The sequence below is a fragment of the Zootermopsis nevadensis genome, unplaced genomic scaffold (genome assembly GCF_977971745.1).
Source record: "Zootermopsis nevadensis isolate Lab colony 2312 unplaced genomic scaffold, Znev_1.0 Znev_ptg000030l, whole genome shotgun sequence".
Taxonomy (NCBI): Eukaryota; Metazoa; Arthropoda; class Insecta; order Blattodea; family Termopsidae; genus Zootermopsis; species Zootermopsis nevadensis.
The window spans coordinates 17053611-17079928 of NW_028259162.1; the positions used below are offsets into that span (position 1 = coordinate 17053611).

The 26318-nt window shown below is 40.9% G+C and overlaps 1 protein-coding gene across 1 annotated transcript in view; it reads left to right on the forward strand.

The window, feature by feature from the left end:
- Positions 1–26318, forward strand: part of ec (ubiquitin specific peptidase echinus) — a 143046-nt gene that overhangs the window by 54937 nt on the left and 61791 nt on the right. The window lies entirely within an intron of this gene.

Below are 26318 nucleotides of genomic sequence, written 5' to 3' on the forward strand. Positions count from 1 at the left end.
TTAAGAATCTGTAATGTATTTTGTTGTAATTATAATTGTTTATATATTTATTGTAATTTTAATGAACCAATGTGTGCAATTTTCAATGCATCTGGCGGCGTTAAGCGCCCGCCTCTCGAAAACCGCAACAGATGGATCTGGACATATTGCGTACGAAATACGTATTACCTCTTGAGCTTTCCATATCTGTTTTCAGATTTTACATATCACAAATTGTTTAGGTTCTACAAACATTTATTTAGCGCAATCCACTCGCGTCATTTCTTTACTTGGCAACTTGAGTTCATTTTCTTCCCTACAGGAGGCAGAACAGTCACGACTTTAACGCCTCTCTCTAAAGGAGCTCCGAAAGGAGCGCTTTGCTCTAGTGTTAGAAAATTTTAGAGTTAAAAATGGAACAGAATTACTTTTTATGGTAGTTATTACCTATTTAACCCTGTAAAGCACTACTGAGGTATTAAATTAAACCTTTACATTGTACAGTACCTACTGCAGTTAGGTATAAACATCAGAACTTACGTGAACGAAGTTGTCTTTATGAAGACCTTAATTACTGTAGTTGGCCTATAATAATCACAAAGAATCATTGGTAAGAAATTAATTGGTTCTTTGCTATAACGAAAATAAAGTTCGTAAATTGAAAAACAGCCACAAATTTACATGGTTCGATGTATCGAAAAATTGTAAATTGGACGTTCGTAAATCAAGGGATATGTGCAGTGAAATACCATTTGAATTCATGGTCCCTTTTCCCCCTCTTGTTTTATCTTGTATAGGTTTCTTTCAGTTTATTGAATATGTTGTCATTTTTTTTGTAGTGTTCTGTCTGACGACAGGTCCATATGAACAGGATCTTTCCATCCTTTTCTCGGACTGGGACCTGTTCATATACGTTCTTGGCAGATGATCCAGAAGTGGTTTGCCATTGCCTTCTTCTGTGTGTGAATGGAGTAATTATTGTGATGCCACGGAGAAACCGGGGAAGCCCCCGGAGAAAAACTCCGTGTTGCCTAGACCACGGCCTTGCCCAACACAAGTTATAAATTCGGGCACCGCCGGGAATTTTGAGAATTTGGAGGGGGACTGAATGCTGAAAGGAATCGATATGGCAACAACGATATTTGATTTCTGGATATCGCGTCTGCCGATCTACTAGGCCGTGGTTTATGTTTTGTTCACGAATTTAAAAAAAAAAGGCCCCCTTGGGGTTTAAAAATCTGCCACAGAACTGGCATTTAACCGCTGCAGCCCACAAGTAAATGCAAGGTGCGCTGTTATTTTAAATAGTAATTGATTGGGTATTGAGGTTTTTAGAGCGGCGAACATTAGAATCATGATTATCTAGGTTATGACGCGGGTCCTTCTAAAATGTTGATAAGCGCTTAGATGTCTACACGGCGTTATAGATCACAGCCCTTGGTACTAAGCGATACGCGAATGAACAGATGTTTACGTTACGTAGACGAGTGCTAACGTAGAATAAAAAAGAAACACAGCAACCAGTGGGAATGAAACAGGTACAAAAATCACCTCTGCTATTGCTTCCTGCTTAAATGCCCTTGGGAAATCTGCCAAGATGCAGATGGCGGGAGACAAAATGATTGGCTATGCTCTTCGGAGACCCGCGGTGAATTCAGGGGTGTACACCAATGTAAGACAGGATCTTCACTTAGGATGACAAGACTCATTTGGGAAATATGTCTTTTAATCTGACAGTCTGAACCGAAGAGACGAAACAGCCAACACCAGAAGACACAGCTCTCAAACGAGTCTGTAGTTTTTCTTCGGTGTAGCTCTTGCTTTACAGAAGAGGCGTATATTCTTAGAATGATACGAATTCACCAAATTTTACTCGGCAGTAAATGCAAAACTTGTCATTTAAACTTTAATGTTAACTACATGCGAGCAGAGGCCACGGTGGTCTAGCGGTTAGAACGCTGGCCTTGTAATCCTGGGGTCTCGGGTTCGATTCCCGGCGGTACCCGAATTTATAACTTGTGTTGGACAAGGCCGTGGTCTAGGCAACACGGAGTTTTCCTCCGGGGGCTTCTTCCCCGGTTTCTCCGTGGCATCCCAACAATTACTCCATTCACACACAGAAGAAGGCAATGGCAAACCACTTCTGAATCATCTGCCAAGAACGTATATGAACAGGTCCCAGTCCGAGAAAAGGATGGAAGGATCCTGTTCATATGGACCTATCGTCAGACAGAACACAAAATAAATAAAATACATGCGAGCTCTTCTAGTCTGACAGAAGCCTCGAGTGTACTTTAAATTACGCAAATAATCTTAATAAACAGAAAGAAACACTACATTAAAGTTAACAAGTAATCAAGGTATTAAAAATGTTGTGGAAATTAAACGTAGTTTGTAGTTTATATTTTGGATATTGATGTATAGAGTGAATTGTATAAATGCATGGTTCATATTCGTCAAGGACCTGATATTTCTTCAAGATGTAATACCAAACGTATAAATGTTTCACTGTTTAAGTATTAATTACAAATCGGTTTAGGTACATGAAAACAGAAGAAAAACATATTTCTATTCAGTCGTTATTTAACGACACAGCCCACTCATCCTCATCTGGTCTTTGTTCAGGAATTTGTGAAACGCTTTGCGTAAGTGTGTACAGTTTTACGATCTTCAAAGCATTGGAAACAATTCGGAAAGGTTGTATAAGTATACCACTACGCCTATGCATTATGCACTAAACTATCATGAACGTTTATAGGTTATGTGGTAATACGGGAGAAGTTCTTGGGTATATTCCTTCTCAGTCCTACCGTACCCCCGCGTGAAGAGCCCCTCGGGTTGTATTGAAGCCCGTTTTATGTGTGATTGTAAAGAGAGAACCCTGGCGCTTATCAATTTAAAACAGTTTTCAAATAGGGAAATGATCAACATGCAGATAATTATGTAAGATTTAAGGTTTTCAGTGCGGTTTGTATGAAGATTTCTGTCTTCTGGGTTGTTGCGTTGTGTAGTCGATTCATCGCCCTGATGATGGAGGCAGTATGACCTCTGAAACGTTGGTTAACATCGACCAGACTACACAGCGCAACAACCTAGAAGACAGAAATCTTCATACTCATTGCCCTGATGATGGAGGCAGTATGACCTCTGAAACGTTGGTAAACATCGACCAGATTACACAGCTCAACAACCCAGAAGACAGAAATCTTCATACTCATTGCCCTGATGATGGAGGCAGTATGACCTCTGAAACGTTGGTAAACATCGACCAGATTACACAGCTCAACAACCCAGAAGACAGAAATCTTCATACTCATCGCCCTGATGATGGAGGCAGTATGACCTCTGAAACGTTGGTAAACATCGACCAGACTACACAGCGCAACAACCCAGACGACAGAAATCTTCATACTCATCGCCCTGATGACGGAGGCAGTATGACCTCTGAAACGTTGGTAAACATCGACCAGACTACACAGCGCAACAACCCAGAAGACAGAAATCTTCATGCAGATAATTGTTGTTCGTATAAGTTTCCAACCCTGCGGAACTGCACGGGAATTTTTTTTTTACTTGGCAGGCCCTGTTATTACATAAGCTCTTCACATGTGTAATAACGTAATATATATTCAGTGGGCTGTCGACTCAACCGGTACTCATCGGAATGTAGATATTGGTTACGTTCGAATATTCGAAGGCCAAGGCTAAGATATGTTGTTGGCCATGTTGTTTAATTTTTCAGGTCGTGTTTGACATGTTGTAGTAATTTGTATTGTTGTCCAAGCAAGTGACAGGTGGTTTTATAAGGGAGAGAGACTGGGGGTATCTTCATGTTCATGTGTGTGCATGCGCGCGCATCTATCCTACCTATAATGGCGTTAGGCCATTGGCCGATTCGTATGAAAATTTGTTGAGCTCAGAGAGTGCCATCTCGTGTTAATTCACTGTTTTGACAGAGTAGAAGTGGGCGACAGTGGGCCGATTGATTACTTAGTACCTAAAGTTGACGGGAATATTTATTTATACTAACAATTTATACATTTTATTTCAGCATTTGTATTTTAACTCATATCAAAATGTTAAAAGTTTTCGTATAAACTAGATTTAAAGATAAAAATATCTTTATTGTTATTTTCCCCGATGTATGAAATCGATTATTTTAATCTCAGCTGCCCTCTCGTTGCCCTTGGACTAGACCACGACATCAAATGAAAACACCTCAGAAGTTAATGCAACGTAAGTCGGTCCGCAGTAATACATAACATCCTCTGAACACAGTATTTGTCTGCCTGACATTTGACATTCTATTAGCATACTGTACTGTATTCAACGACTGTTTTATGTATTCAATTTGTTGCAGTGTAGCTCGGCAGCTGTTTTAACGATGTCTTAACTAATCCCCCCCTCCCCAATATTTTCTTCACTTGCTTTTCTTGAAGTTACGTTCAAAACAATTAGTGGTAGGGTAGAATGCAAATAAAACGGTATAAATTCTCAATCTTAAACTGTTCAACTTATTGAAGAACGTCAAATCAAGTTCTATAATGCATTTTCTGATAAATATTTCATGAGCCGGGATTTGTCAGTCAGTATAGTGACTAGCTACGGGCTGGACGGCCGGGGTTCGATCCCCGACGGGGGCTAACGATTTATTTTTCCTGTGTCCAGACCGGCTCTGGGGCCCACCCAGCCTCCTCTACAATGGGTACCGGGGTTCTTTCCCGGGGGTAAATCCGGCCGGGGCGTGATGCTGACTACTCACCCCCATCTAGTGCCGAGGTCAAGGAAGAGAGGAGCTACACCTCCACTCACCCCAAACGCCTACATGGCGTATAGTGGGACAGCTTTTACTGATAAACACTTGTAGGGATGTACGCATATCACAGCAACAGAAATTAAATCTCATATTTAGAGGTTCTTGGAGCAAAAGCAGTGAATCAGATATCCTAGTAATGATTGATTTTTTTTAAGAAAATTGCCGACTAATACGTGAACCGGTTCACATTAGTAGTCGAAGTTAGTACCATTTTTAGTAAATTGTAATTATGTTTCAGTAAATTGCCTTCATTCGTTTAATTATAAGCGAAGGTAAATACAGCCCTAGCTTTGGAAAACGTTGATAATTGGAAATAATTGGGGGGGGGGGGGGTTAGCAGTCGTAAGCCCCTCACCCCGCTGTTAGTATGAAACAATTGAAACTACTGGTTGCCTTGTACACCGACCGAGATTCGAACTGTATTTCTACTAATTGAAAGTGATGCTTGTTAGCACTGTGATAACTTGTTAGGTATTTGTCGTAGTTCGTATTATTTGATAGGGGATGGCATGTACACAAGTGAAATGAAAATTATGCTTAAAATATTTTAGATGTTGGACGTTAAAAGTAGGAAAAGTTTGGAACGAACAAATCACAAATAGATAAATAAAATCAAATTACTGGCTAAGTAAGTAAGTGACTCGCTCATTCGCGGAGTGATAGCAAACCCATTAACTTTAGCAATTCATGCTGTCATGCAGTCGGGAGGTTGGTCACCGTGTTTCACAAATTTCCACTATTGGCCCATTTTATTTCTGTCCCCGAGGATTTAATTTGATGGGACGACTTTAACGTCTAAAGACTGTACAGGTAGCCCTCGATTTACGCCGGAATGTGTTCCTGGACGAACCGGCGTAAACGGAATCGGCGTAAATTGAAACTCCTTATAAATCAATGGGAAGTCAATGACACGCGTTCCCAGCACCCAAACATTGACGAGTAATATAATGGCATTACATTTAAAGCTCTATAATAACGTAAATAAAATAAAGGGAATTTAAAAAATATATTTTATACACTTACAATCGGCAATTCGTTGGTCCCCGTGATTGATGTGTACATTCATCTCTGCTGTTATGCGATAGTTGCATTCACGTAAGACGCCGACCTATAGAAAATCGCGTAGTAAAAATAACCCCGGTACCTCCGCAGAGATTAAATTAGTCCTTAGAAAGTTTAAAACACCAGGAATGAAATTGCATAAGAGCAAACTCGCATATGCAAAAGTTTGTATTTCACAAACAGCTTTTATCGATTCATCGATCTCATTGGAGCAAATTCGCGTTAACGAAACATACGTAATTGCAGAGATGACTGTATTTATAATTTTGATTCAAAATCAGCGATGTAAGAATTACGATTTAGTATAAGAATCAGTACGAGAAACATTGTAAAACGTTATAAATAATAGTAAAATATATTTTTTTCACTTTTTGACTTCCTGGTTTCAAAATCGGTGTTATTCTGAATCGGCGCAAATTGGACCGGCGGAAATCGAGGGCTACCTGTATTAGCTCAAGTCCACTTCTGACGGAATTTTTAACCCCTTATCATAACATTTTTCGTTTACAACTAAATGTTTTGGAAAAAAGAAACGTTTTATTTTATATAACGTAAAACATTTCAGGGAGATTTTCACCCATAAGTTTACGGCGAATATGTCTGTATCATGTCGAAAGGGGCAAGCTTCCAAGTCAAGGGACGACTCTGTTAACAATCCAAAGCGTACGTAGTATATCTTAATTTATTGTTTATGTGTTCGTGGCTTTTGCCACGCCTCCTGCGAGGTGCGGTCTGCAATTAGCCGAGGATGGCATGAAGCACCCAGCTCACCTTCGGTGTAAGTACGTGGTCCGCATCTCGCATAGGGCACGCGAGTTCATTACAAAGGCCTGTCGTTGCTAAGGGACACTCGTGCACAACAGCGATCGTAAACGCGTTCTATTGAATGTGATGACGTCATTGTTTGTCTACCAAACGTGACAAGATATACAGAGTGGGTGGGAAATAAGTAGGCATTCCCATTTAAAAAAGTAAATATAAAAATTATTTTTATTATCTTTGCATTGGAAATATAGAGGTTATAACCATTTCTCAATGCCTACTTACGTCCCACCCACTCTGTATATTGGAGATACGCTGCTTATGCATTGAAGGTTCTTGATGTGAGGATGTTACGAAATTGAAAACGTTGGCTTCCCATTTTTCACCAAATTTTGTTTTAAATAATGCATGAATGCGTAGTTACAGAATGGCAGTGAAATGTTAATTTCAGAAAGGAAAAATAATGGTTTACGACTTTTCAAAAACAGGTAACCAGGATTCTAAAATTTTCCATTATACTTTGCAGGCGATATAATAGGATGAAACTCAGATAAATCAAGTACGAGAAGTTAGTATTATCCCCGGAGATCTGTGCACAGGAACTATTTCCTGAAATTAACAGGAAGGTAATGACGGTCTTAGATTTAACTCGGGAGTCACTGCCACCTGCAGACTATTACACCTCGGCGCATAATATTTTATTACTGTACAGAACAGATTTTCGCCTCGTTAAACCATTCATTATACGGCGCTGGTTGTACCAGAGGCCAGGAAGAATAATGTAACAGACGGAGCGAGCGGCTTTTCTCGTCAGAAGTTCTGTACACTGCAGATAACTAAATGGAACAGAGTCCTTGTTGTGAAGCTAATAGTCGCTCAGCGTGTTAGATTCCCTGCATTTTCCCCCACATTCTTCTTTTATGTTCGTTTCAAATAATCCGTCCAAATTAGAAGACGTACGTAATATTTTGTAATAGGCAAAGTAAAGTTTGTCCCACTATACGCCATGTAGGCGCTTGGGGGGAGTAGAGGTGTAGCTCATCTCTTTCTTGACCTCGGCACTAGATGGGGGTGAGTGGTCAGCATCACGCCCCGGCCGACTTTACCCCCGGGAAAGGACCCCGGTACCCACTGTAGAGGAGGCTGGGTGGGCCCCAGAGCCGGTCTGGACGCAGAGGCTAGAGGAAAAATCCTCTGCCCCCGTCGGGGATCGAACCCCGGCCATCCAGCCCGTAGCTAGTCACTATACTGACTGAGCTATCCCGGCTCATAATATTTTGAATTTGCGGTGAGCCTCCCACATAACACCAGGGGTTGATAATCATCCTTCGTGGGACGCTCAATAATGCTGTGATACTCAAACTTTCAAGGTACCTCGGACCTCCTCCCCAAAATTATCGCAAACAGCGTGTCTTTGTCTTCCCGTAAAGGTTTTATTCACGAGTAAAGTTGTAAATATAATTTATGTACACTCTGTATGTAAGGGAGGGGCGCTTTACGGGAAGCCGTCTTGTTCTTGAGTCCGCGTTTTCAGGTTCAGAAGTATGTAAATGGTTTGGGTGAAATCTGGCATAGGCGGTTTGTATTGTAGAATTTGAGGTTTTCTAAGGCGGTGAGTCTGAAGATGGCTGTTTTCTGGGTTGTTGCGCCGTGCAGTCTGGTAGATGTTAACCAACGTTTCAGAGGTCCTTGCTGCCTCCATCATCAGGGGGTTTGTAAAACAATTTGCCGTCTGAATTTAATTTGGCTTAAGATTTATTTATCAGAATCCGAATTTTACACAATGGCACAATGGAAGTTTTTATAAGGAACGGTTTTAATGTGATATTAAATTTCGCGAATCTTGATATGTTAACGTTTGGCTAGTTCTCAGGCACTGGAAATAATTTCAAACTGAAATTTTGGAAGCAGGTCCTTACATTGTGATTATTACTTTTTTTTTGAGGAAGTATTTAAAGGTGATTAACATGAAAGTAAAGTTGCTTGTATGAATGAACGGCAAGTTATGAAGTCGTGTTGGAGACATTAGATAAAGTTTAGGCATTCTCGCCAACAGACGAATGTAACTTCTGAAGCGCCATTTGCACAGTCAAGGTGTTCTTGAAACAACATGATTAGTTGGTACGTGCTATTGCGTTGGATCATTTCCCACAGAAAGTGACATGTCACTGTCCTTTTCGCGCTGCTCAAGCAAAATATTAATTTCGAAGCCACCATCTTGGTTTAGGCGATAGGTATGAACGGCGTACTCTCAGAGAACACGGAGAATACGAAAGTGAAGTGTTTTGTATGCGGGTGAGAGTGCATGGGAACGACATTGGTCCCACGACGAAGCTTCTGATCTAGCGATCGGTGTCAGCTTCTGACTCAGGGCGTGACCTAAACATCGGCCAATTCTTTGCACAACCATTTCGTAACTGTGGATGCCACCGGTTTTAACATTCATTGACTGCATTTTTGCACAGACTGCGAGAGAATTTTGTAAGAAAATATCTGAATCTAATAAGGATGCAGTTAGCGGGCAATTAGGATGTTGTTTGTTTAGTGTTCTGTCTGAGGACAGGTCCATATGAACAGGATCCTTCCATCCTTTTCTCGGACTGGGACCTGTTCATATACGTTATTGGCAGATGATCCAGAAGTGGTTTGCCATTGCCTTCTTCTGTGTGTGAATGGAGTAATTGTTGGGATGCCACGGAGAAACCGGGGAAGCCCCCGGAGGAAAACTCCGTGTTGCCTAGACCACGGCCTTGCCCAACACAAGTTATAAATCTGAGCACCACCGGGAATTGAACCCGGGACCCTAGGATTACAAGGCTAGCGTTCTGACCGCTAGACCAGGGTATTACCCTAATAATGATTTTCGTGATTTATGCAAGGTGGCATATGAAGATTTCTGTCTTCTGGTTTGTTGCGCTATGTAGTCTGGTAGATGTTTACCAACGTTTCAGTGGTCAGTATGACATCTACCAGATTACACAGCGCAACAAACCAGAAGACAGAAATCTTCATATGCCACCTTGCATAAATCACGAAAATCATTCTGTCTTTCTGTTGTATACAGTTACCAGTGTAAGTAAGAAATCTATAAATTATATCTATAAGTGAAGACGTGTAAAGGAGAATGAGATGGGCGGGGCATGTAGCACGCATGGATGGGACAAAAGGTGTGTACCGGGTAATGGTCGGAAAGCCTGAAGGAAAGAGACCGCTGGAGAGACCTAGACGTAGATGGGAGGATAATCTCAGGCAGGAGGAAGCCTGAGGGGAAGAGACCGCTGGGGAGACCTAGACGTAGATGGGAGGATAATGTCAGGCGGGATCTATGGGAGATAGGAGTTGAAGGAGACTGGATTTTGCTGGTCCAGGACAGGGTCCGGTGGAGGGCTTTGGTTAGTTCTATGATAAACCTTCGGGTTCCGTGAGCCATATAGTTAGTTATGTGAAGACGTATTTGAGGATAGATTTGATTTTAGGCTTAGGCTGCGGTCACACTGCAAGCGTATTCGCGCGAACTGACGGTCGGGCGTTATCGGGCGAGTTCGGGCGAACTACCAAACACGTTACAAGGCCTGTAACCGGTCACACTGCAAGCGAAGTTATCGCTCGACATCGCTCGTCGTTCAAACATGTTTGTTTCATTCGCGCGAATAGATGGATACTGAAAAATTAATTCATCTTGTGTTCAATGAGAAGGCTTTGTGGGACCAAAAAATGAAAACTTATCACAACAGAGAGGTTTCAAGGAAGTTATGACAAAAAATTAGTGACTAAATATTGCAATTTAAGTTTATTACAAACTCTTCCTTGCTACACCAGTAGAAATTCTACATTTATGTTTGTTGAAGTAGTGGATTGTGTGTGGCACAGATAATTAGGGAACGTTGAACTGTTGGATAATGCTACCTTCACTACTGTTAAAATACTTTTTAAATGCGTCTCCGATGTCACAAGCCTGTTGTGCTGACCTATTAGTTGATAGTGATTGATTATATTTATTATGCTTGCATTTTGTGGTGTCGACGATGTGATAGATGGATCATAAATACTTTCCTTCTCAATAATATTATTATGTAACAAGCATATGCACTTTATGATTAAATCAGCTTTATCTGGTTCAGAGTAATTGGCTGCAATTATACCGAAGGCACTCCGTGCTCTGGAGAGTCTGTAATTATACATGTGTTCTTCCCTTGATAAAGCTCTTTTTGAATATGGTTTCATCAGATAAGTCTTTAAAGGATACGCGTCATCACCTAATAAAACATGAAGTGACACATCAGTTTGAGGAAGATTTGCATTTTGTGGCAATTTCAATGATCCATTTTCGAGGGGTATGTAAAAACCTGATGCAGCGAAGGTTCCTCCATCACTCTGTTTTCCGTGCCAGCCTATATTAACACACATATTTATAGTTTGCGTCACAAACAGCTTGCAAAACAATGGAAAAAAATTATTTGTAATTATAAAACTGCGTCCCCGATTTTTCTGGACATTTCAAACGGATATGTTTCCTATCAATGTAGCCCACACAATTAGGAAATTTTCATCTATCAAAGAATTCAGCAGCGTTCTGATGGTGAAATACAGTTTCGGAAATTACTCTGCTTTTTTATTGCTTCCTCAGTAGCATTTAATATGTACTGGTATGTATTCAAACGGTTCTCTTCCTCAACTCCATTTTCATACTGAAGGCTCGCGCCACAAACGTTCGAGCGATGTCGCTTGCAGTACTACCACTAAAAGTTCGCCCGAACTCGCTCGATAACGCCCGACAATTAATTCGCGCGAATACGCTTGCAGTGTGACCGCAGCCTTAAGAGTACGCCTAAGCGGAAGAAGGGATCTTGAGGCAGGTAGTGACATTTATTTGTACAGTTCCTAAAGAAAAAAGATAATTATAAAACTTGATGATATATTTCTATACAGTTTCCGGTATGGATTTCAGTTCATGAAGATTGTCAGAGATATTTTGTAAATACTCTAGTACAGCGTTTCTCAACCGGGGTCCCCCGGAACCTTAGGGTTCCGCGAGCAATCGCCGGGGGTTCCACGAGAAATAGTGAAGAATAGGCTAATTATATGTAAATGTATTTTTGAGTCATTTTTATGTTTAATTTCATATTCGTAATTTTGCTATACACGTACGACATATTCTCGGAAAATTCTTGGGTGTTATAATAAAGTCTTCGACCTGTTATGTCATTTAGAAATATAATAATCATAAGAAATATATTTAGCGACGTTTATACGGTGCCAGCGTGAAACCGCCTTTAGTGGTCAGTGTACAGGAGCTGTACTCAAGATGAGATTTACTGACCTAGCCCTGGACAAGTTCTGGATTTATGTGAAAGAAGAGTATCCTGCCATTTATACGAAAGCAATAAATATATTGTTGCAGTTTTCAACCTCTTACATGTGTGAGCAAGCTTTTTCTTATTTAACAAGTATCAAGACCAAAGACAGAAATCGTCTCCTTTCAGTTGAAGATGAAATCCGTGTGTGTTTATCTAAAGTTCGACCCCGAATTAAGTATTTTTGTACCAAAATACAAGCACAGTTTTCACATTAGAAAAGTAAATTTTATTATTTAAATTAGCTTCAAAAATAACATTTCCTTGACACATATATTTGTTCATATGACAGTTTACTTTGATTTATCTTATGCCTTTTTAACATTGTCAATAAACGATTTAGTTATTGTAGTAGTTATTATCTGTTTTCGTTCTGTTTATATGTGTTATATACGATATTGGTTATTTATGTTGATTTTTTGTGTGAATGAAAACATCCGTATGAGGTCTCTTGAACAGGCAGTTTGATTTAAGTTTTTTTGTATTGTCAATAAACTTGAGAAAAACGTAATTTTTTGCGTAAACCAGCTATCAGAAAAAATATATTAAGTTTTCCTTATGAACTTTAAGTTTATAAAAAAGAAAAAATATATCAATAATGATATATAATAATTTTTATGTAGGGGTTCCCTGAGACATGAATATTATTTCAAGGGTTCCGCAATGGCAAAAAGGTTGAGAAACGCTGCTCTAGTATTATTCGAGAATCTATTTGTTATCATATTTTCTTCACTGTAACGTGAAACTAACCAGTATATTTACGACGAACTCCATGATGCATGCAGATTCATCTCTCCGTTGTGTGGTGCCAGACGAAACCTTGATCGAATAAGAGGCAGACGCTTCGGTGTCGATGTATGCGGGCTGTGTCGTGAGACGACGCCCTGGGGTGATGCTACCTTCGCCGCTGATTGAGTGTTGCAGACGGGTTGACGTTATTCTGCTTCTGTCAGCTGCCTGCTGGTGAACAAGCAGTAGTGGTGTTCGGTAAATTGCTTGCGAGGTTAAGAAGCAAATTCATTTACTGAACTTCAAAACTTTAGGGATACATCTGACAGAACACATAACGAAAAATACTTTTTAAATGAAGAATTTAAAAATAAATTGACATTAAGATTTTGATGTTAAATATAAATCTGTTCTGATTCCAGTTTAAATGTATTCACATCTTAACCCTTTAATGCCGAAGCTAATTTAAATAATATATAAGAATTCAGTTCGTACCGCATAGAAAACACAGCACTTCACCGTTACAAAGATGAAATAGCCAATGCTGTTCAAGGAAATAATCGCTGTAGGATTTGACATTTTCAAGGCGGTGAGTCTGAAGATGGCTGTCTTTTGAGCTCACTCATCGGCCTTATGATGGAGGCAGTATGACCTCCGAAACGTTGGTTAACATCTACCAGACTACACAGCGCAACAGACAACCCAGAAGACAGAAATCTTCAGACTCATCGCCCTGATGACGGAGGCAGTATGACCTCCGAAACGTTGGTTAACATCTACCAGACTACACAGCGCAACAGACAACCCAGAAGACAGAAATCTTCAGACTCATCGCCCTGATGACGGAGGCAGTATGACCTCCGAAACGTTGGTTAACATCTACCAGACTACACAGCGCAACAGACAACCCAGAAGACAGAAATCTTCAGACTCATCGCCCTGATGACGGAGGCAGTATGACCTCCGAAACGTTGGTTAACATCTACCAGACTACACAGCGCAACAGACAACCCAGAAGACAGAAATCTTCAGACTCATCGCCCTGATGACGGAGGCAGTATGACCTCCGAAACGTTGGTTAACATCTACCAGACTACACAGCGCAACAGACAACCCAGAAGACAGAAATCTTCATACTCATCGCCCTGATGACGGAGGCTGTATGACCTCTGAAACTTTGGTAAACATCGACCAGACTACACGGCGCAACAACCCAGAAGAAGCCATCTTCGAAATAATCGCTGTTTACAGTGGGAATCATATGAAAATCATACATACAAATTGCAGGGCTATAGATTATAGAAGCAGATGGTGCTTACCGTCGAGACCGGTTCTGGGGTCCACTCTGCCTCCCACCCAGCGTGTTCCCGGGAATAACGCGGCCGGGTTGTGAAGCTTATACCATTCCCATTTAATGTGGATGTTCAGGAAGTATAGAATCTTTTATCCCTGCATTCCCCATGATGCTTCGTAATGTGTGCTTCCTTCAACTCGTCTTTGTCTTCCATCGGGCTTCTTTAATCGAGATTTTAAAAATAAAATTTAATGTTCATTTGTTGGTTACGCATGCATAAGATTGCAACGCACACAGATTGTCGTTGTAAAAAATCTGCGTGAACGTCACAATTTTTGAAGACGACCGTCTCCTGGGATGTTACGCCGCGAAGTCTGGTAGAAATTGACTGACGTTTTAGGGGTGCTTGCTGTCTCCATCATCAGGGCGATGAGTGATTCGTTTCTAAGACATCGGTAAACTTCTACAAAATTACACGGCGCAACATCACACAAGATGGCCGCCTTCATTCTCGCGACCATGAAAACCTGAAATTTCAGAAACTCAATTTTTATATTGTTAAATTTAAGTTTTTCACTTTTTCCGTGAGCAGTGTGCTTTATATTATTTTGAAGGCGCATATCTTAGTAACTGCAAAAAAATCTTACAATCTCAGGCCGTACGGATGCTATAGTCGCGGGTTTGAATCTTGCCTAAAGCGAGGGTGATGTTTGTTCATCTGTACCACTGACTAACTAACTAACTAACTAACTAACTAGATGGCTTGCGGAACCCGAAGGTTCATCATCGAATTAAGCAAAGCCCTCCACCAGAACCTGTCCTGGGCCAACATAATCCAGTCTCTTTCAACTCCTATCTCCCATAGATCCCGCCTGAGATTATCCTCCCATCTACGTCTAGGTCTCTCCAGTGGTCTCTTACCCTCAGGTTTCCCAACCAGTACCCGGTGCACAGTACCACTGACAGAGATTGTAATTAAGGCCACAGTCTTGTTCGGTGCGGTCTGGTTCTCTGTGGCGGATGTAACACGGCAGGACTGAGAAACTGCTGATTATCTGAGAATTTATCTGGAGAAATACAGGCGCAGTTTTTTTATATATTTTTTATACGCATCGCCCTTCAACTACGAAGTATCTTTGACGAAATTTGTGGCGAGGTGAACACCATTTATGTCCGTAGCGTTTTAATTTGTCAGTTTGCGTAACAATATGTAGGCCTACTTTCTCGTAATTTATTTTTCAGACGTTTCCTAGAATGAAAGCCCATGTATGCAAGCCAACACATGATTAATTTCGCAGGTAGCCAGAATGCACAAAGTAAAAAGCTTGGGAACTCTTAGGTAACGGTACGTCTGCACTTTGAATAGCGTATTTAAATAAAGCATTGTGTAAAAGTTTGTAAAGGTTTGAATGGAGCCGGAACACTACGTTCAGGAGAGATTTGCTCAAGTGGATCATCGGTGATGTCGGCCATCTTACGTTTCTGTGTCTGAATATTAAAGTAATAGTACCCCGAGATTTATTCCTGAGTAAAATGATCGGGAAAGTTTTAGAGCAAGATTTGACTCGTTCGTGCTCCTCAGAAATTTTGAAAAATAAATTTAAACATTTGTTTAACGTTATCTGGTAGGAAAATATTTGCCGTCAATTCATTGGTTTGTAAATGTTATGCTTTTTTACTTAAAGTGCATAAAATGAATGTATTCGTTCGTCACTCCAACTGTTTGATACCTGAAACTGTTGGACGGATTTCTACGAAACCTGGTTTTAACGGTCCATAGCTTACTTTGTATAAGAGACTTATCTGACAAGATATGCAACTTCTATTTGGGACATTTTTTCAATGTGGCGAATATAAAAGGGCATACTAAGGATGTAACTTCTCATTCTTCTGCGGTATATATAATCAACAGTGCCATTAATTTGTAACAACACTGATTTGTAAAAAGCGTATTTGAAAAATATGTGCACTTTTAATTTACAAGTCGATAGCTATCCAGTCGATTGAGAAATTTTCTGTTTTTGTGGAGCAGTTGCATCTGAGATCGGTCTCATTGCTCTGGCAAGGACTGTGTTGTCAGTGGCCTGTGGACGTCGTCCTTGGTGAAGCCCCAGATAAAGATGTTAAGAGACGACAATTTTTGGGATTTTACTGTCAAAGGTGTCGGTACCTCACGCTCCACACACCTTTCGGGCAGCTGATTATCGAGATCGGTTTCACGACAAAGTGAAAATGTGGTGGCACCCCATCCTCTTGGAAGCGTGAAGGACCAGGAAATTTCTCCCTCTGCTGGGGCCGTAACCACTGTTCTAGAATAACTAGATATGTAATGGTGGTAACAGTGGCGACTCCATTGCCGCGAAGATATATCTTGCAACTCTGTAGTTCATTTGTTTTGTTTCAAATCACATCTGTGAAGGCCCAGTAGAAGTCAACTGTATTATAATTAAAACCAAAACAATGTCCATCATGTTATACACGCTCTCGGTTTTCGAACAAGTTCCGTTCCAAGACGTTTTTCGTTATACGTTTTTCTTCGTTATGTTTATCTTGCATTCCTGAGCTATTACGATACGTATCGTATACGTTAGCAGCCATTTTAAAGCATTAAAACCATATACTAAACATTGAATGGTCTATACAATACGTTTTATTATAATATGTGTATGCGTTATGGTTTATACGTAACGTAAAATAAGACAAGAATAATAAAACAAGATATCGTACTTGTTAATTTTAATTATTATAATTAATTATGATAATTATTGTAATAAATAAATTTTTCAAAAGTTTATTTATTTAAATCTTACAATTATGTTCACTATACGTTTGGCATTTCGTTTTATAAGGAACTCGATCTATTGGCGACTTAACGAAATTTTGAATGAATTGTGACGTTCGTTATAGCAAATTTTCGTAAATCGAACGTTCGTAAACCGAGAATTGCCTATATTCAGCATTTCCACAAATCTGTTATCGCCATTACCCCCCCCCCCCCCTCTAAGTGGAAAACAACTATTGTAAAATAGTATGACATTTATTCCTGTTCTGTTAGCTCAAGAGACGCGTATAAAAGCTGTATGTTCAGTTTCAAGGGGCATTCTGTCTGGATGTTGGTTTTATCCACGCCGATCTGAATTCTGTCTGCCGGTTTTGAAACAGACACATTATATATCGACAGTGAAACCTCCGGTATGAAGTTAGTAATAGCTCTTTGTGATTGTAACCTATACTTTACCACACCACCTGACAACGTGTTCCATGAACTATATCGAATCACTCTTCCATCGTAATTCGCCAGCGAGTTCACGGCACCATTTTAGACTAAGGACCGCGGCAGCTCTGCAGCGGCCAATAAATGAACTACTTCACGTGACGACCGTGAAGTCGTGTTTCTCTGCATGTACCAGGTTATTTCATTTTTGTAACTGCAGTGCAGAATTAAGTATAGCCAGTTGTGATCGTTTTATTTGTTTTGAAACACGCTGCATTTGAAGTGCAGAGAGACACAAAATCCGGAACAAAAAGGTTGGAATTCCATATAGCAATTTAGTACACTGCCACCAACAGTGTTTAATTACCTGTTACACCTGTAATCATTGGCACGATAAGAAACCTAAGGCCGTGAAGCTGTCCTTGTTCCATTCTTGCACCCGCGTGTGCAGTAACCCTTTGTTATGTTGTTTATTTATTCCACCCCCAGTGTAATTTTTTTGTCGAGTATAGATCTCTGCAGCGCATGTGTTCTGTCACGTGTTGTGAACTGGTAAAGAAGAATGCATCATCCCAGGAGTGTGGCAGGTTGGCCCCGCCATCGATATGCGATCTCGTGATTTGTGTAATTAATAGCGACATTCCTCTTGCGTAACATACTCTGGTTTAGCCACGGTGGTCTAGCGGTTAGAACGCTGGCCTTTTAATCCTGGGGTCTCGGGTTCGATTCCCGGCGGTGCCCGAATTTATAACTTGTGTTGGGCAAGGCCGTGGTCTAGGCAACACGGAGTTTCCTCCGGGGGCTTCCCCGGTTTCTCCGTGGCATCCCAACAATTACTCCATTCACACACAGAAGAAGGCAATGGCAAACCATTTCTGGATCATCTGCCAAGAACGTATATGAACAGGTCCCAGTCCGAGAAAAGGATGGAAGGATCCTGTTCATATGGACCTGTCGTCAGACAGAACACTAAATAAAAATAAAAACATACTCTGGTACAAGTGATACGATTTTACGACAGCTTTGTGGTGTTACGTAACGATGAAACTTACCCAAAAGGGACCATTTTTCTCTTCATGTGGATTCTGGCGCCGTGCAGTATGGTAGAATTTTACCGACCTGATGATGCAGGCAGCAAACACATCTGAAACGTCGATAAACTTCTAAAAGACTACACTGAGCTACAGCACTTCATTCTCGCCGCTCCGAGAATAAAAAATCTCACTTAAATAGCGATGAGTAGTCAGCTTCAAGCTGTTTTAGAAACTTATAATGAAATGTAGTAAAATGTAAGGATCGAAAGATTTCTATAAATTTTGTAAGCTGTTATCTGGTTTTGAATCCCAGTACGGATGTTGGTAAATGGGTGCTTTTTGGGCTAAATATGTCGTGTTAAGTCACTGAAATGAAGCCACGACGTTTCAGTGGCCGGCTCTGACCGCTTCAGGTGCCTCGAGTTCAATCAAAATATCGTCCTTCACCTGTCCCACTTGTGACGACAGCCATTTGTTTTTTTGGCGTCGTTGGTGCGGAAACCACTTGTGTTGGGACAATGACTGGAAGGGCGTTGTGTGTTGTCGAGGGAGATGTGGAGATCCGGGGCTGCACGTGAACACCTGTGTCCCTGCTCCATTGACCCTATCGTGTGAGGTTTTTAATTTAACGTCGTACCGCCCACTGCACATAGAAGAGATAACTTCACGGTTTCTTGAATTACGCAGTCTCTGCTGCCAGTTATACTTGCAGCTTGCCTTGGTTTTAAGATTGCACTTACTAATTTTAGTAGACCTATTTTCAATATCCTAAAGTACGTACAATTTATAAATAATAAAATTCAAACTGCGTAGCGTTTAATGAAAGACTGATTGTGAATGAAGAATTGGAAGGGATTTGGTAATAAGCGATCGTGACCTTTCTAAGATTATTATTATTTATTTAGTGTTCTGTCTGACGACAGGTCCATATGAACAGGATCCTTCCATCCTTTTCTCGGACTGGGACCTGTTCATATACGTTCTTGGCAGATGATCCAGAAGTGGTTTGCAATTGCCTTCTTCTGTGTGCGAATGGGATGCCATGGAGAAACCCGGGAAGCCCCCGGAGGAAAACTCCGTGTTGCCTAGACCACGGCCTTTCCCAACACAAGTTATAAATTCGGGCACCGCCGGGAATCGAACCCGGGACCCCAGGATTACAAGGCCAGCGTTCTAACCGCTAGACCACCTCATCTTATTATTTTTTAGTGTTCTGTCTGACGACAGGTCCATATGAACAGGATCCTTCCATCCTATTCTCGGACTGGGACCTGTTCATATACGTTCTTGGCAGATGATCCAGAAGTGGTTTGCCATTGCCTTCTTCTGTGTGTGAATGGAGTAATTGTTGGGATGCCACGGAGGAAAACTCCGTGTTGCCTAGACCACGGCCTTGCCCAACACAAGTTATAAATTCGGGCACCGCCGGGAATCGAACCCGAGACCCCAGGATTACAAGGCCAGCGTTCTAACCGCTAGCCCACCGTGGCTTCTTTTTAAGATACCATCACAAAATTTTCCTGAAATGATTGGTATAATATCTGTTGATAACGATTCGAAAATGAAATCGCCCGATTTTGAATCAGGACTGCCAACCACTACACTATGACGTTGGGTAGGAATAATATGCACTTGGGAATAAAGAATGTCTGTGTGCGTTGACTGTAATTTTATATCGTTCAGTTGGCCTTGGAATTTTTGCAGATACGTATTTATCGCTGACAGTGCTAATCAACATAGGGATAATATATACACTATACAGCGTAGTCATAAATCACATTGTTGAAGTTAATCACTAGTAAGTATTCTGAGGCATATAAAGCCTGTAGTCTGTCTGTACATTATTTTTCTTTGTATTCTGTTGAGCGCTAAACACTCAGTCACGAACAAACACTACGTCAAAAACTGTTTCAGAATTACAGATGTTAATGATGGATCTACATACTTAATTTTATACCAGTTCTTTTCTACACCCATCGTTTTTTATTTTTTTTATTACAAATTCGAATTGAAAATGAAACTAAATTCGTCTGACAACGTAGTTAAAGTTTCATTTTGACAATACTTAGATATTCAAAGTCGATAGTAGGAGTATAGTAAAATGTGTATAGACCTATAATTTTGTTGTACTGTCAATAAGATTTACAGGTTTCGTTAGTGCCATGAAAGCATTCAAACGAAAGTAAACTTTATGAATTTATCGAATAATTACTTCTGTTAATTATGAGATTTCAGGTTCTCGTGGCTAAGAGTATGAGGATGGTTGTAATTTCGATGTTACGCCGTGTAGTCTTGTAAAAGTGTACCGACTTTTCAGAGGTACATACTGCCTCCATCATCGCCTTGACGATGGCAGTGTGCACCTCTGAAACGTCGGTCAATTTCTATTCACGTCGAAACATCCCAGAAGACACGCGTCATCATGTACCACTGACCTAGAGTCCTTCAGCAGCTTCGAGTACCGCCCTGCCCAGTCGGTCTCTTAATTTCCGACTCAAAATTACTCGTTTATCAAACCCCCACCCCCTCTGCTCCAGTTTCCGCTGTCTTTGTCTTATCATGGCCAGGAATTGTGCTTCAATGATGCATCACGTTTCTCCTACTCCGATGATTTGGTAGTTAAACGTCGCGGCCTTGAAACGATTTGTTGTGGAAACCGCCCAACCGCGATAAAACGAAAACACTTTGAAAGACCAACAAATGGAAGAATGAAGGAAAAACGCCTGGGGTTACCCGCACGCGTATGGGAAGAAACTGCATCTCTTTGTTGGCGTCGTGACTGGTGGAGCGTGTTTCTTTCAGCGATGCGCCTTCCGGAGGCGACCTCACTTCTCTCCTACCTGTTCACAACAGACTAGTGTGCGTAGACGGTTGTCTTCTGCGCCGTCTAGTCTGGTAGAAGTTTTCCGACGTTTCAGGAGCACTTGCTCCCTCCATCATGAGTATATGCTTTTGTATATTAAATTGTTTGTCCACTGTTAGATTCGAGGATGGAATCTTTAAACGAGGATGCCAGTGGACAACGTATCACTCAAAAATAAGAGAAATGCCTGTTTCCTTCTTACTTCTAGTCTTTTCCATGCAGCCAAATTAGTACACTGCTAATGTGAATGATGAATCTGCGATTACTTTTTGCCCGTCAACTGAACGCATGCTTTACGAACAGCAGTTACATGTTTTCTTTCGAATATTACATTCTACGCATTTCGGTATCCATTTCAAGGTTCCACGCGGAAGTCTTGAAACATGAGGCTGAATAGTTGCCCAGTTCATATTGTGTATTTTTGGGAATATAACATACATTAGAACATCGCTGACATGAAGTCTGGAAGATGGAAATATAATATTTCTGCCCTACAAAATTTTCTAACCGGCGTAGTATAGTGATCAACTTTTGTTTTCTCGTTGGATCTATTCCCATATCTTGATAATGTCGTTAACATTCGTTGATGTTATTCTTTCAGTGAGGCACACATGTTGGTTCTTATACTGAAAAAATGTCTGGCATGCGTAACTGTGATTAATAGAATGCAGAGAGAATCAATATATACGCAAATACAGGAAGATAGGAATTTGTATGGTTTGAGGTTTTTACAGCGGTGAGTATGAAGATTTCTGTCTTCTGGGTTGTTGCGCTGTGTAGTATGGTAGATTTTTACCAACGCCCTGATGACAGTGGTAGTATGACCTCTGAAACGTTGGCAAACATCTACCATACTACACGGCGCAACAACCCAGAAGACAGAAATCTTCACGATAGGAATTATTCAAATTGTCAGCTGTAGGCTTACATCACTTCCGGTTTTGGAATTATTAAGCGCTTTATTCTTGTTGCACAGAGTGTACCTGATCCTTATCTGATTCCAAGAATGTTTATAGATGAATACTTCAAAGCTATGAAAGTGTTGTAATGGGAACGACCCGTTCTTCAAGTGCCTGAGCACTGCGGGCCCCAACTTTTGTTGGCTTTGATCTATAGACATTCGGTAGGACTCCTTGGACGAGGGATCGGCCCATCGCAAGGCCTCTACAGCACAACACAGAAAAACGCGGACAAACATCCATGGCTTGAGTGGGATTCGAACCCACGGTCCCAGCGACCAAGCGGCAGAAGGCTGAAAGTGTTGTATAAATTTTAAATTACAGCTCACATCTAAATTGGTGTTGATGTAGATAAAATCCCAGCTCTCGTATTATAAAATTTGAAGTTGATGTAGCTTACAAAATTATATTAGTCTCCTTTGTGTTAACACTTTCTCGGTTCCTTAGTAAAGTATTAATTCAGCTGAAGACTATCATAGCAGTAGGTCGGCTTTCAGACAACGTTCGGTTGCTGTGGGAATGACATTGGCATGTTTAAGCTGACCTCAGATGTACATTCCTGCCGGTTTTTATTCCGAACATAAAAACGTATTGAGAACTTCTCCCTCACGAAGTTATAATTTATAAGACGTGGAGTAGCAAATGGATCAGAGGCTTCCACTTCGCCATCATCATGATATCCTTAGGGGCTGACAAGACTGGAGGTCCACGCCCCAAGCAATTTACTGCCAGCAGCTGATAATTATAGACTCAGGGTAGGTTAATTACGGCTAGTGGTGGCCTCTTTGGTTTTTCCACTCTTCTGAAGATAAATCTAATATCTTCCTTCACAGTCTTCGATTTCACATCTCATCGTCACTTTGCTACAGTAGCTTATCACGAAGACAGAAGCGTCTTGTGGCATTTAATTTATTCGACAGTGAAACATATACATGAAGTTTAAATTAAAAATTACTCCTTTGGCTAAGAATTTTGCGTTGAAAGCTCGAGAGGCGTATAGGTAAGGCTTCACAGATGGTTTTCCAGGACGTTATTTATAGGAATTTAAGTAGCTTTACGCTCCGGCCAGGGAAAAGCCCCTGATATTCATTCAGTGGAAAGCTAAATGTGTTTTGTAGCCGTTCTGGGAACATGCTGCTTAAGAAAACATATTCAAACGTCCCTGACTGTATGTCAACTCCGGGTCGTCAAGGTAGGTGCCTCTGAATTATCTCCTTATTAGTGAGTCTGCAGTGGCTTCGGACCTCCTGTCCTGTGAACCATGAGGCCGGAGCGTGATGTTGATCACTCTCCACAGTCTGATATCGAAGTTTTGAAAGTGTAGAATCTGTCGTGAGCCATCATGTTATCAGGATTCCGTTGAGCGGTTTGCAATCATGCTTCGCATTAAGGAGTCCCTTGCGAGTCCAAATTATCCCAAGAGCTATACCAGCGGTAGCTTAGCTACTGGTAGGGCCTCCCAAGCCGGACAGGTCGAGGGTGAGGTTCCAGACTAAAAGAGATATCCTGGTCCTCCAGGTTGGGGTTATGCATTGGGCTGACAACCCAGTCATGTAAAAAAACAAAGACTTTTGAGAAACCTGACAGGAATCCAAAGTTCAGAGTGAACTGTAGAGCTTGAGAAGAAGAAGATGAAGAAGGAGAAGAAGGAGGAGAAGAAGGAGAAGAAGAAGAAGAAGAAGGAGGAGAAGAAGGAGAAGAAGGAGGAGGAGAAGAAGGAGAAGAAGGAGGAGAAGAAGAAGAAGAAGAAGAAGGAGGAGAAGGAGGAGAAGAAGGAGAAGAAGAAGGAGAAGGAGAAGAAGAAAAAGAAGAAGAAGAAGACCCTTGTTTCGATCTCTGACCCGGACATTCGATATATTAAATTTTCGAGAAAAAAATTATCGGTCGGATTTTGCTTTGTAAATTAACTTCCTTAGCTCAGAACGAGGTAAATTTGTTTTCAGCTAGTTCAATAACTATTCCAGTCGACTGTAAATTGTGTTAAGCAATTATCAAGCTAGGCCACGCCTTCCGTGATGTCGGCCAGAAGGACTACCTCTGTTTTGTTTTGTGAATCCGCTGGAACTGTCTGGACTCTTGCTGCTGTAATCCAGTTTGCAGAGGCGTGCTTAGCCACGCGGGGGTAGCGTGGCGCCCTACTGCTGGAGTGTCTGTTAATTGAAGAGGGCTCTTCCCAGACACATTTTCACCCATTCCAACTGTCACCCCTCCACCCTCCGTTCAGCTTTCTACTGTGCATTACTCCAGCCATGTCGCCATGGCGACTATACTTTTTCCTTCTGATTTGATGATTGTCTGAACTTCTGCACTTAGGAACGTGAAGGTCTGTTTTGTTCAAGATTAAACCTACAGTGTACATGTACAGTATGGACATTTTTCTAATGACTGCTTGAAACTGCGGGTATGTTTACCTGCTTATTTTTGAAGCCGAGGCAACATAAGATGCTTAGAAATGATCATAAATAAAGGTGATGCCATTTCATTCTTGTAAACAAGTTTTGCACTAGGACCAAGATGGAAGGGAGACATGGAAAAGGGATATGATTTGAGGTTTTCACGGCGGTGAGTACGAAGATGGCTGTCTTCTGGGTTGTAGCGTCGTGAAGTCCGGTAGAAGTTTACCAACGTTTCAGAGGTCATACTGCCTCCAACATCAGGGCGCCCTGATGATGAAGGCAGCAAGGACCTCTGAAACGTCGATACATTTCTATCAGATTACATGAAAAAAGAGGTTTTTACCATCTTTCGTCTCAGCCGTATAAACGCTCTGATGGTTGATTCAATTAGAACACATAAGAGAATCTGTCCAGATGGCGTCTGACATATAACAAGGAAGCTACAGGTGTGAGGAGGCCCTAGGGACGTGACGAAGAATAAAGCACGGATTTTGGACGCCACTAAGGAGAGTAAACAAGAACACCTGTTTGCCTCCAGGAGGAGAATCGGAACACACGACCAGCACTCCTATCTAGCGGCTGACAGAGGAACAACTATCGTACGCGTGCATGTTTAGGCAGAAATCCGGTTGTAGGACACTGACTGCATTTGGGTTCTTTTGGGAACACAACTTTTTTTTAAAAAAAATTGATACAATTACAAATGAAACTACATTCGTGCACTTGCATCCTCACATCAAGGGGAGAGCGCAGATTGAGGATATTTGAATACCGGGTGCTTAGGAGAGTTTTTGGAACTAAGAGCAGTGAGCTGAAAGGAGGATTTGAGGTTTTCACGGCTGTGAGTACGAAGATGGCTGCCTTCTGGGTTGTAGCGCCGTGTAGTCTGGTAGAATTTTATGGACGTTTCAGAGGTTCTTGCTGCCTCCATCATCAGAGCGATCGATCTGAACTGAATTGCTGTGTGGTTGTTAGCAGGGATGTAAGTTAATATTTATATATTATTACGACGTCGAATAGCAAAATGTATTCGATGTGGTTTCATCGTATCAATGTATCGCGTAATTTTTTGTTACCATAAAATTGGGATATGTTTGTTTATTCGAAAGTTTTAAAACACCGGATTTCCGTCTATTTTAGGAAACCTGGGGATTTGTGTCACTCAAATATTCATAAAAGCAAAATGAAATGTGTGAGGCTGTATTCTGTTACTCGAAATATTTAAAATATTTAGATTGAGGTTTAAACTTCCATTGTAATCCATATAGAAGTGTAAGAATGATTTTAATTATGCACTTGAGCAATTTTAAAGTCGCTAGACCGATTAGACTGTAATGATGTCGATATGAACGTCTTCAGTATCAACACAAAATTTCATGTCAAAAGATATCCCAGCGGTTTTGAGGCCTGATTTGTGTTTGAAAAATCCAAGGTTTGAATGTCGAGCTGAAGACAGACATTTTCATAGTCTTCTGCAGTGTCTAACGACATATAGCATCTTCACAAAATATGTTACGGACAACTCTATCAATAATTTTTGGAGACTTGAATTCATGTATAAGACACGACCTCTCGGAAACTTCCATGAAAGATTGAAATAGTATCCTATAATTGTGGGGCGACACCAGTTAACAATGCAGAGCTGATCACAAGCATTTAAGCTCTTTTACATTCTTTAAACGAACAGCTCTTTTGTTAATGGTCATGTATTTTAAAAATATATGTGTTGTGGGGTAGCACATATTCTGACTATATTGTTGGCGCAATGGAATGTGTTCAGGTAACATTTTCATTCTTCATCTTTCGCTAATATGATTCTGAATAACAGCAGTGCGGATTCTTGTCATACGCTATTT